Raw genomic sequence first — 13,185 nt, forward strand, 5'->3', positions numbered from 1 at the left:
AGGACTGTGTTTCCCAACCAGTTTCCTAAAACTTCGGCACATTTGTTGCATCTTACCTCACATCCTGTCTTTATGTCTATTTCCTTTATTCTTACTCACATACTATACATCGTATCTTAGCGTGTGTTGAAAGTGAAGTGAAAGGAAAGAACATGGACCTAGAGATGTAGATTTCAGATTTTCTCTCTGAAAACCTAGAGGTCTTAGGGGGCTTCTGAGCTATAGATGGGGAAGGAGCACAGGGGGATTGGAAGGGTTCTGGGGCCCCATTCCAACTAACGTGGCAGCTATTTCCAAATAATATTGCAGGTAGACAAAGATTTCCACAACACAAACATCTCAGCAGGGCTCGAGTGCACAGTGCTGTCAGGCAGAGCATATCCAGGTGGGCGACTGAACAGAAGGAAAGCAGCCCTACTGAACAGTAGAAGGGTGGCGATGTTGAAGAAATTCACTCTGGGTGTTTTATCTCATGACTAATCTTCCTTCAGTCACCTTAAGTGACATCTGATTTTTTTAAATAACCAGGGATTACACAGTTCCTCCCATTTCATAGTAACTTCCACCCTCTGAATGCCACTGGCACCACTTGATACCTTCCTTCTGCCACCTCAGCAGGAGCAAAGCATGACAGTGGCTCTAGGCTATTTCTATTGAGGAGAATAAAAAAGACCATGAAAGGGTAAAGATGTAACTGGATAGTTAAGCAAGGAAAACAAAAACTACCCCAGATGTCCCTATTGTTGTGCCAGAGAAGGAAGTATCTCAGTAATTTCTATGGCTAGCACATTATTTTATAGAAAGAAATGTCATTTTATAATCAAAGATATTTTGCTGGGTATAGCTTTATTTATACTTTATGTGTGTGTCCTATAAGATGTAAAATTACTCTTGAAGTTAAAAACAAATTTATACCAATCCATTTTAAAGACTAGTCCTACAACAATAAAAGTGGGGTTTGGGATTTATAGGGCATTATGTCAGAATGCTAACATTCCCTAGCAAATCACTAAAGAGCAGAAAGTCATGATTATTAACTGTTTTATTCATGTACTCCATGCTTAACCTCAGATTAACTGCTGCTAAATAGCTTTTTTAATAAGAGGTTTGATAGTAAATTTTTTATCTCAGTATCTTCTTGAGTAAAAAAGTCTTATTACACTTAAATATTTGTTCCCTATATAATGGAAGACGATTTCTTAAGTTTATTGTACACATTACAATATTTTCTTCTTTTAAAAAACACCATCCTTTCTAAATTCAAGTAGTATGATATTTTTTAAAAAACAGCTTTGTAAAGAAATATGTAAAAAAACATTTTAGGTTACATTATGTCAGCAGATTTTGGTTACTGGATTTAAAAAGCTTATTAAACATGTTTCTAATTTTACTAAATGTTACCTCTTCTATATAAAGCAGTTAATATTTTGGAAAGGCACAGCTTTCAAAACTAACAGTTTGCATATTACTAGAAAAAGCCTAAAAATTGCTTTGTGCTCTTGACAGTGACTGAAAAATGAAAATAAGTCAAAATGGATGAACAGCTGAAATGGAAGTACATAGTTCCAATGAAATAGTACTTAAGTCCAAGTCAAGTTTCAGCATCATTAGAGAATACTTTTCAATATTTTCAGATAAATACAAATGTTTCCTTTTTCGGGATTAAAAATAATTCTTTTTTACAAATGTACTTTCAGGTTATTTTATTTGTCATTATGTAGGTCTAATTCAAACCATGTTATGTTTCTTTCTGTGGTTGGTAACATCCGTCCATGAAAAGCAAAATTAACATTTAAGAAATAATTTAAGGAAAAGACTCCTCCAATAGTATTTGCCCCAGTGAGCTGGTTAATTCTTGTAAATTGGTCTTTTGGCCTGAGTGGTTTAGATAATTACTTAAGTTCTCCATTCCATGTTGAATATTCAGATACTACTCAATATCAAGCATATGATAAATGATTGGTTTTACTTGTGTCTTCAGTGAATCGATCAAATATTGAGTGAAATAGTGCACTCTATCCACATGTTGCCATCATAGAATCACTAATTATTCAGAAAGTGGTGGCTCTCAAATTTGATTAGATCTTTTTCCTATTGTTTTCAAATTTGTTTGAAGGATTAAGAAAGATTTGTTTGCTCAAAGAGAATTCTGTATAACATTAAAACATAAGTCTCTAATCGGCATATCACTGAAACTATTTATTCACTCAATTTAAACCAATGATCAGATTGCCTATAAACATTGTAAGGTGGGGACGTGAAGATATTCTTTACTCCAACTATAATGTTTTTGTTTTTTATGTAATTGAAATTTTCTTTTCATTTTTTCAGTAGTATTTTTAACATACAGTGTGCATGGAGAAATAGTTCTCACTTGCCTTGTGTAGTGTAGTTTTTAATTCATGAAAACCAGGAGATTATAGTTATAACATTTCTTATTTATGAACATAAAAGAATCTTACTGGCTAATACAATTTAAGCTATATTGTATTTTAAATTAACATACTCATGTTTTTGTGACTTTTTAACAGGCAATAACTTCAAGCTCTCGTGGTGGATGTAGATTTTTGCTGCAAGGAAATAATAGTAAGTACTTAAGTATATGCAATAACTTTTGAAAAATCACATACAGCACCTAATATTTGGAATTCAGTTATACTTAAATGCATGAAAAAGGTACAATGATTATTTAAATTTTGCCTACCATTTTATAATGTTGATGAAATTTATTCACTCTGATGATAGTTCCATATAATTTCAATAGATTAATGCCAGGTCTTTTAATTAATCAAGAAGAATAGACCCAATGCCAAATCTTTCCATTTTGTTCAGTGTGCTTATGTCCACCTTGCTATATAAATTTTGCCTGTGCAATTGTGACATTGGCCATTTCTTTGATTAGTTGTTAACAGAGTTTGTTTTCTGTTTTCAATTTTGCAACTGGTTTTCAAATTTTGGATTGCAGGATATTTATTTTGCATTAATAACTGTTTTTTGAGCAACTCAAATTCATCTCTTGTGATGTTGCATTTTTTAAAATAATTTTCATGCAAATGTGAATCACTAAGTCTTGTATTAATCTCCCAAAAGGTAAGAGAGGGGCATCTTTCTACCAATTGGAGTTAAATGGTAAAATGGGGTAATGACTTTTCAGCTCTTCTGTAGTGTATTTTCATTATGGGTTAAGTCTGTATGTTTATTTCAGATGTGGATGTAAGTAACTTTTGTTTTACCTGCCATCCTGGGTTATCTTGTACCTTCCTTTATATTAATGTAATTGCTTGGGAATTACCTCTATTCCAAATTGAATAGGGAAATATCAGCATGCTGCAGGCTCTGTGCTCATCCAGGAATTAAAGTAATTTAAGACAGGAGGTTTTAAAAGGAAACTCTATTTGTAAGGAAAAGATGTAACTCACTGCCAGAGGTATCCGTCTCACTGAAACCTCTAGAGAGACAAAAATGCTCTCCAAATTCTTGATTTTCTAAGTAGTTCAGATCCCGGTGTCCTGTCTACTCAGATAGATTTCTAACTGAGTTGTGTTGTGCAGCCCTGGCTGTGTCCTGGCCTCTGTTCCTTACTGATCCCATTTCCTGGGTGTCTTCCTAATGCAACAGTGGGCCTATGTGGTTCTGCTTCTGTCTAGTGATTTCCAATCTGCCCTGGACTCCTTAGGCAACCCAGTGTCTTCCTGCAGTGTGATAAGGTAAATATCACCACTTTCTAAACTAGATGACGGCTGTACTTACACGATACCTGCAAGGCTCTTTGAGGCATATGCTATATTAGAAAAGAAACTGTTTTCTATTGTGGGGATTCTATCATCACTTCTTCATTAATATGTTTATGGACAAAGCCTTTGGTGCATAAACTTTGATCTTTAGAAAGTGTGAACTGGGACTAGCTCTGTGATAGCCTAAACATGATATAAAATTGTTGGTGAGATAACTCAAACCATTTTCTGCCTTATTGTGGAAAAGAAGGAGAAAGGACAAAGGAAAATGCTTTCATACATGAAAAGTATGAGGACATTCATTTCTTTATAACCAAGTAGAGATTGTCAGTAGCCGAACTGAATATTTTATAAATAAGGGTATAACCCACTTAATTTAAACTCTCTTTTCCTTGGAAGTTTCTATGTTTTTATTTTCAAGTTATGTTTATATAATTTCTGGGAACAATAAAATATGAATATGCATGTGTATAAATATATGTATATACATTTATTTATTTATATAAATATGTGTGCACATCCACATCAGTAAAATCATATTTTCTTAAGGCCTCCGGATGGAAAGCTTTGACTGTACTTACAGGAGTTTATTTATCTTTGAATTATTCTAATTTTTATTTCACCTCTAAATTTTTAGTCTTAATCTTCTCATTCTGCATCTGATCCCTATATTTAACAAATCCTGGGTTGCTAGGTGGAAGGTCCCAGACCCTGGGAATATAGGAAAGAAACATCATATTCCTGCCTTCTGCTTGCCCACCAGAAGGGTACCTGAGAAAATAGAGATGTTAACAGCAGTATCAATTCATTGTGGTAGGGGCTGTGGTAAGAATCAGGATGTAATGATGGGGAAGGAGAGATGTGAGTGCCCAGGTGGTCCAGTGAGGGCTAAGGCGACGTTGTCTGGAGAAGATACTTCTAGAACCACAGTATGTGTGTAACCGTACTGGTGGTGGTGGTGGTGGCGGTGGCATGTGTGTGTATGTGTGTGTGTGTGTGTGTGTGTGTGTGTGTGTGTGTGTGTGTGTGTTCGCAGTGAGGCTGTAGGAACCATTCCAGGCTAGATGGGAAGGAAAGGCTATCTGTGCAGTAGGCAGCAAGATCAAGGTTGCAGGGGAACCTGACCTGCTCAGGGAGCTGAAAATGAAGGTCACAGAGTGGCCGGGAATCAGAGACCTGGAGCATAAAACCACATCTGCTACACGCCGAGGGGCTGGCATGTTATTTCCGTTTTTCCCCAGAAAACAAGAGGGATCCCTAGTGCCTTTCGCAACAGTGAGGACCCTTGGAGTGGCAACTTCGAAGAAGGCTTAGGGGTGATGGAGAAGACACAGCCGAAACGGAGATAGGAAACCCAGTTAGGAAACTGCGTTGGTAGTTCCAAGAAATACGTGATGACAGACTTAACCAAAGGAAGTGGCTCTGCAGGCAGAGACAGCCTGGATCATCTCCAGCCAGGGTACTCCCTGCAGGGTGCCCATTCTGTTTGAGGAAGGGAGCCTGTGGGATGATTACGGACTGGAAGGCTCTTGACACTAGGAAAGGGTTACGGGTTTTAAAATAGTAGGAAGAGCAGAGAGATTTAGTTCAGTTTAGGTTGCTGGGCTCTTACCCCTTAGAGGAGACGGGAGTGATCACGGAGCCTCGTTCCGGACCCAGGCAGAACCAACTGTGGCGGTAACGGCTCTCGCCACTTGTTCTATCTTCCATACACTGTCCAGTGCAGTAGCCACCAGCCTCATGAGACTACTAAAAATGAAATGATTGAGAATAACATATTTAGTTCCTCCGTTTGCATTCATCACATCTTAAGCACTCAATGGCAAAAGGTGGTGGGCAGCTACCCTGGGCGACAGCCCGTGTATTGCCAAATGTGATATTGGGCATTGCAGGTCTAGATTTTCAAAGCACCCATTAAAAATTGCATTCTGGATCACAAAAGCAAATGCTTAACTAAGTGTATTTTGATGTTGATACCTTCCTAGAACTTTTAGAAGTAGAGAGACTTAATTACATTCTCATTCCATAATCAGGCTGGTGTATAACATCGAGCTTTTAGTAGAACCAGGAAGTGTTAAATCCTCAAGTTGATAATTCAAGGATTTTGCTTTTCCATCAGTGAGGGTCATAACTAAATTCCACCCTGGCTGTTACAGAACTGACAAAATGCTCAAGGTAACACATCAAAGGGGTCACTGTAGAACAAGATAATTTTCTCGACATATATTATTTTCCTAATGCTTTTTCAGCATCTCCATTTCCATCTTTAAATACATTAACAAAACTCACTGATGTCAGTTCCCACTAAGAGATAATAACATGTGGAGTAACAGAATCTTATTACACTGCAATTTCCAGTGCTCAGTATGTAAAATATAGTTCACTACCCCTGACCCCTTAAAATGTGTGAGATAGAAAAATCTAAAATATCAGCCTTTAATAACAGTGCTGCCAAATGATGGAATATCTTATTTCTGAAGGAAATAAAGTTTGATCATACAGGAAAAAGTACAGTTGCTCTCTATTCTAATTGCTTACAACCTGACTTCGTTTCATGTGCTCTGTAGGTTAAAGGATGTTTTGCACCTGGTGTTATGTTCATTATAAACATATTATTTGATCTTCCTTTATCATTTTTTACAGATGAGATATTGGGGGAAGGGAATCCATAGGAAACAGTGTAGGAAGGGAAGGAATGAAGACTGAGTTAATGCATAACTCTGTCCCTGGCCTATGCTTCATGCACCTTTTCCCATGATGTCATTTATAGGCTATAAAGTGTTTGCATTTGGTTATTTGTCTAATGTAACAAACTAGTGTATGTACTGATAGATAGGTATCATGTCACCCTTTACAACAAACAAGTCTCACTTCACTCTGGGAAGGGAAGAAAATTTATCAGCGTTTTTGCTTAATTCACCTTTCACATTTTACCGTGAATTTCAGTCCCCCCCCTTCCTGCTCCCCCATCAAAAAGAGTTTCCTGGATGGTCAGTTGACTACACACTTGCCTTATGCAAATTCATCAAAGGCACATTGTTTTAATCATATTGCTTTCTTTTTCCTCACAGTCCTTTAGGGGGTACATGGAACCTGAAGAATAAAGTTTCTGTTATGAGTCTGGCATTCAAAGCCCATCCAATCTGTCCCAGTCTGATAGTTCACACCCAGTCCCCGCAGTTGAGTGAAGTGACTAGATAGAAGCTACTTTGTGGCTGTTCCCACCCTCCACTTGGTAAGGGCATTGGCTCCTGCAACTGCCTTCTCGCCACCTTCTCTTTTTTCTCTATCCCAAAGCCCTTCAACCTTCAGGTCACCTTTTGTAGATAGCCTTAGTCTCTAGAGGTCTAAATTCTGCCCAGTATCCCTCACTTTACCTGAGTTTATTAATTTGACACATCTATATGTTCCCTTGTGACCACTCTTGAAATGAAATGAAATTAAGAATACAGACTTACTCAAGTCTATCTGTCACGTGTTCTTAGCTTGCTTGAAGATACTTGTCATGAAATGAATTTGAGATTGTATTGGCGAGAGTGCAGTCTAAGTATTTGTTGACTGAGAATGCAGAGAACATGGGCCTGAGACTGGGTGCCTTCATCAGCTCCTGACTCATACTGACCTTAGATGCAACTTGGATAGAATTAACAAAATATTATTGTCCTTTTCATTGTACTCCAGAATTCTGGGGCAATAGATTTTTTTTTCCTTTGAAACTCTAAAGGGCTCTAAGTCCATAAATACTGAAGCACTCAATTTTTGTCCAAAGATTAGTCCATTTCTGATAGAACACTGTGTTTCTGCAGTTACCTTTGAAGAGACTACAGATTTTGATTTCCTGCCTATGAGGGTTAAATTATCTGAAGTAACTAATATGCTTTCTTTCTGTGTTAGTTTCTAATAGACATTTTATTTGGTGATAGTGAAAAACATATTTTAGTAACAATTATCTTTAAATTGGATTTTCAGTTAAGGATGACTGGAGAGACTTCACAGCTAATGAAGGTATCTTGAGATCAACATTTATGTTTAAAAAGAAATTAAGTGACATGAAAGTTATTTAGACAAATAATATCTTCTAAACAAAAAATATCTCCTTTAGCTATGGAGTTTGAAATTCCCAATGATCACTTTAGTGTCTTCTGAAAGTGTACTTAGCAGGAGCCAGAAATAATCCAGCTAGCTCTCACAAAACTTATTTTATGTGATCCTATCTTCCATTGTCACTTCATGTATTAAATGATCTGGATGGAATGGAACCAAGGAGAGCCGACTGTGATGGGAGAATTGGCAAAAATGTTTGGAGAAAAACACAGGAGACTTTGGCAGCCAGGGAACAGAATGAGTATGCAGAGTACCTACTGTTATCTACTGTTAAAAACTCCGAGGGATTTCCAAAATATGAAGAGGAAGTGTCAAAGACAGCTTTTGATTAGGTGCAGTTATCTGAAATTTGATCCAAGATATGAATTTAGAAAAACAAACTGTTGTCATGTGTATATGCCAAGTTGTGTTGCCTTTTTTTTGGACAGTCGTATCCGTAGCATATTGTGTTCATATGTGTTCATTCTTCAAAGTGATGAGTTTAGCTGTGGAAATTAACTTGATTCAGCTTTTGTGAGCATTGTACAAATTCAATTTTATACTTATTAATTCAAAGTATAATTGTAAATTGAAAGCATTTCCCACCCCTCAACCACCCCCCGAATGGACTGGCTCAATTAAAATGGCTGTTTTGAAATTTTATTAGGGTAATAGGTTTTTTGTTTGCTTGTTTGTATTTTTTGGTAAAGACACATAAGTTTTTCTTCAAGCTGTTTGAATTAAGGATTTTTGTACTATTAGTCACTTAGTGGATTGCACCCACAGAGGTCAAGAAGAGAAGCAGACAGAATGATTTACTGGGATAAGGCAGGACCTGTCTCTTATTAGGACTGGACTAGAAAAGTGGTAAGATGGGGTTAAAATGAATCAGGAATAAAGCTAGCCTGGAGCTTAGTCACTGGGTCAAAACCAGGAAATTCTAAGTAGGACTCTAGGCATGAAGAAGGATTCTGCCAGTGGAATGGAGACACAGTAGGTGAGGCCGCTGTCCGGCGATGGGGCACTTTATGACCATCTGCCTTGAGGAACGTTGGCCTTGTCTTCACATGTCCCCTTGATAGTTTTCTCAGTTTTCATGAGTGCTGTCCACGAGCTGTCTGGGCACATGCCTCTTATTTTAACTGACAGCCTAAATCAGCCTTCCTCCATATGCTTGTTAGGAAAATTTATTTCTTAATCAGTCCCACCTGTTTGAAGAGGACAAACGAGCAAAGAAAACTAAAAACACCACTGCAAACCAAAACAGCTGTATTTATAGGGATCCATTCCTTCAGATTAGAACCAAGCAAAACAAATCAGTAGACACTTCTAGAGAGATGGATCGCATTTTGTGTGTCTCCTCTCCCCGTTTCCACAGTCCCAGCACTCTGTGAATTATACTTGGTGTGAAAGTATTGTCACATATGTATTTATAAGAAATAGTTTGATAAAATTGAATCCCTGTTAATTACACAGATACTGGTTAAGTGCAGATTGGAGTTGGACATATCTGGTTTTAAATCTTGTTACTGCCAGTTCCAAATATTGGTATACAATACAAATTGGTAAAGTTAAGTAAACCCTTTGATCTTCCTATCACTTTCTTATTAGTAAGAATTACTTATAAGTGGTTCTAAGGATCCAGATAAGATCGTGTATGTATATCAATGATTCAGAAACTGGTCAGTAGATGGCCTGGCACCAACGTAGATGGAGGTCTGACTGCGGTTGCCAGGGAGGGAGTTCGCCTGAGATGGACTAACCAGGAAAGGAAGGTCTCCTCAGTCTCATTCCCAGGACGTGGGTTGTCCTGAGCAGCCAGCATGTTTTTATTTTTGTTGATATCTTGGCCCCAACAACTTTCTATGATGACCTCTTCTCTTGGCACCTGTGAAGTATGGAGCCAAATTTTGAACTCTCCAAGCAGCTCTGGAGGGCTTCAGACTGTGATATTTAGGTACTCGACTCATACCCAATTGTTATTTGTCCTGGGTTTCCTTTATGATTATATTCTATTTATCTATTGTCTTATTTATATTTAGACATCATATGGTATATTTATGTTACGTATTTTCTAATTTTATATTTAAGTTAATAGATTTAATTAAGTCATTGGTTTGATGAATATTTTGATTACTTTAAATACTTTATAAGTGCCAGTCAGCATCTGGGATATAGATAAGTAAGTTATTCCTTACCTACAAGTGTTGAATATTGATTTTCTTAAAAAAGCATTATTCTTTGTAACTAGTTGGAAACATGGATTATAAAATAGCTTCTTCAACTCACTAAACCACCTAGAACTCATATTGAGTATGCTATCTTGATAAGTCCTTGTGACATCCTGAGAAACTACAGATTTCAAAATCTGCAAATATATTTAAAGTTTCTGATGTAGTTTATTCACCCAATTCAAAGAGAAATTTCCTTCATTAAATTTTGCACATCTTTAATCTGTTTGCATTATTTTATAACATAAACTATGAACTGATAAATAATCCTTACCAAAGTCTGAAATTTCTATCATGAATAATATATTTCAGGAATAATTAAGCCTTATTTGGCTCTCCTGGTTGTTTGGGTGCTGTTTGGAAGTAAAAGAAGCACAGATCATAATAATATGAACTTACACCAGTCAACTGACTAGTGGTGCCAACTTACTATAATAATGACATTGGGGCATATTAATATATCTGTCAGTAATCAATCTAATCTAGGGCTTTCTAAACCTTTAATTTCTACATCTTATACAATTATTTAGAGTGTCTAAAAATATCCATTTCCTAAATAAGAAAAAAATGGAATAATACTTATTTCAATTTGAGTATGTTTTCCTACTTTATGTTAGATTATTTCTAATGCATTGCAGGAAATTTAAGGATTCATAGTTTTATTTAATTTAAAGTGTATTTAAACAACATCATTCAAAGGATGTCTCAGAATATTGTGAGGTAAAGACTTAAGAATTTCAAATGTCCTTTCAAAGTTTTGTCTCATTAACTTTTTCAATTATCCTGCTAGAATTCTATAACTCAAGGCAAAGCCATGTATTAAAAAAATATGGAGATACTAAATTTAAATTATCTATTGAATTATGGGAAAATAAATAACATGTGAAGGCATTCTGCCAAGAATCATTTTGTATCTGTTGCTCAGGAAGTGTGCTGGAGAGTTCGGTTCACTAGGTCTTTGCCATTCCCAGTTTTTGTCTTCTTATTGTTGTTCGTTTACAAGTCAGAAAAATCCCTGTTCGTATTTCTGGTTTCACTAATCTTAAATACCTTAAAATCCATAAGTTAGTGCGCATTGAATACCAATATGTAAGGAGTAAATTTACATCAGTAAATTTCAAGTATCAGATTTTAGGCAAGAGTTATTACTGCAGTGGTAAGGTGTTGGGGTGCCAGAAAGACACCTTGCCAGCCCATAAGTACCATCTTCTCAGCCCTTCCCTGGACTCCTGTCATCATCTGTAGTTGCTCCGTCACTCAAGTAGCCAGATCCGCAGGGTCCCCTTCCCTGGGTACGTCGTGCCTTCTTTCAGCTTCCTTGTCACCTGTTTGGTAATGACTGGTTTTTCTTATCTCACTACGGCCTTTCCACGGACTCTTCTCCATTCTTCCACTTCATCAGCCGTGTCCTATGTTCCTTCTACAACTTAGATTTCGTACCTATGATTTCAGTAGGAATCGCCAGCTCCCGAAACATGCTTACAAAATTACAAATCGACCCCACAAGCCTGAGTCCCTCAATTTGTGGGCAGATCCTCCTCCCAGGCTTCAGTGTCATGCCCTTCCGCGCTCTCAAGTCAGTGCTGGTCAGTTTGTCCTCTTTCTCTTAATGCTCCACCTCGACATCTCTGGTGGATCCTTCCCACTAGATTTTAGACTAAACAGCTTTAAAACAATAGGATGCATTCAAGAAAACAATAAGAACAAACACCCTTGTTCAGTCTCTCATCACCCTCCAGCCAACTCTACGTCCATCTCTCTCTAGAGATATATACTATTTGTATGGGTATGTATCACACTATGCTAGGTATATAACATACATATCCCAGAGGGTAAACTGTGTTCTGACCCAAAATATTGATAAAATTTAGCATGGTATAATAAAAATATAAAATTATTAAAAAGTCCTCTTTTCCTTTTTAAACTTTATTTTGCTCATGTATCTTAGTTGTCTTTTGAATAGAGGAAGTTGGTCTAGTTGTGGGACTAGTCTTGGAGATTGTTTCTCTACTTGAAAAATGAGGGATTGTATTTGGTAACTTCAAGCTCTGTTAAGCTGGAATGGGGGAAATTTAAACCTTATTATCTCCCCTTGGCCAGACAAAATATGTTTATGCTTTAATATTTTTCCTGCGTATGTACATTTTAAAGACAATAGGAACTCTCTTCAAAGATGAATGCTGCTGGAAGGCCCTGGACAACAAGTGTATAATTTGCTCATACTTAGCTACCTTCCTGTGAACAGAGGTATCAGGAACAATTAATCAAGGTGTAGGAGAAATCTTAAAACATCTTTACTATTTGCTCATTGGTTTGTGCAATGACATCTTTTGAAATGACATCTGAAGCAGCATTTATACATAAATTTGTTGGTTCTAAGATTTGTTTCATTTGTTGAAATATGCATGTAAGATGATAGCCTTATTGTATTTCACAATGTAGACAATATTTAGATTTATTTTTCAATGAAATATTTTCACTAGTGTCCAGTTTCCAAAAGACAGTTTATTCTAAATTTAAGTGATAGTTTTTGACACTATTCTAATTATAAACATACTAAGACTATTAATGTAATAAAAAGGAACAGATCTGGACTTCTTGAGATGGATTTGTGCTCAAGTCACAATCAATCTGTGATTTTGTATCAACCAGAAAATATGACAGATTGGAAATAGCTTTCCTTATACATAACTTAAGGTACAAATATAAGAATTCATCACGCTGGTGATAATGAAAACTGACTTTGTGACCTCAAGTAATATTTCAAGGTTATTTCCATGGAAAGCTAGGAAATTGCAACATTATGCAGAATGGGTTAATTTTGCCATATATCTTTTATTCATTTTTAGAGAATGGAGTCAGTTATGCTTACATTCTTATTTAAATGTTGGCTTGAGAATGAGGTGCTGGCATTGGAATGTTACATATTCCTGTATGAAATTTAGCTGTCTTCTCTATCAGCTTGACCTTCTGCTATTTGTATATTTACTGGCTGGACATTTCACCTGCTCCTCCTAGTTTACTAAAGCTATAAATAGGAAGAAGAAGTAGAAAGGTTAGCCAATCAAAATGCAGAATATAGATAAAGGTTAGGGTGGTAGGGCATGCAATTCTAATTCCCAATATATATCAGACAA

The 13,185-nt window shown here is 36.5% G+C and overlaps 1 protein-coding gene across 8 annotated transcripts in view; it reads left to right on the forward strand.

Moving 5' to 3' along the window:
- Nucleotides 1-13,185, forward strand: part of TENM3 (teneurin transmembrane protein 3) — a 1,816,466-nt gene that overhangs the window by 244,267 nt on the left and 1,559,014 nt on the right. For all 8 annotated transcript variants that reach the window (XM_036894289.2, XM_057505071.1, XM_036894291.2 and 5 more), the window contains exon 2: nt 2,532-2,586. The gene's annotated coding sequence lies outside the window, so the exon portion shown is untranslated. The remainder of the gene's footprint in view (nt 1-2,531; nt 2,587-13,185) is intronic.

This window comes from Manis pentadactyla, chromosome 7 (assembly GCF_030020395.1).
Source record: "Manis pentadactyla isolate mManPen7 chromosome 7, mManPen7.hap1, whole genome shotgun sequence".
NCBI classification, from domain to species: Eukaryota; Metazoa; Chordata; class Mammalia; order Pholidota; family Manidae; genus Manis; species Manis pentadactyla.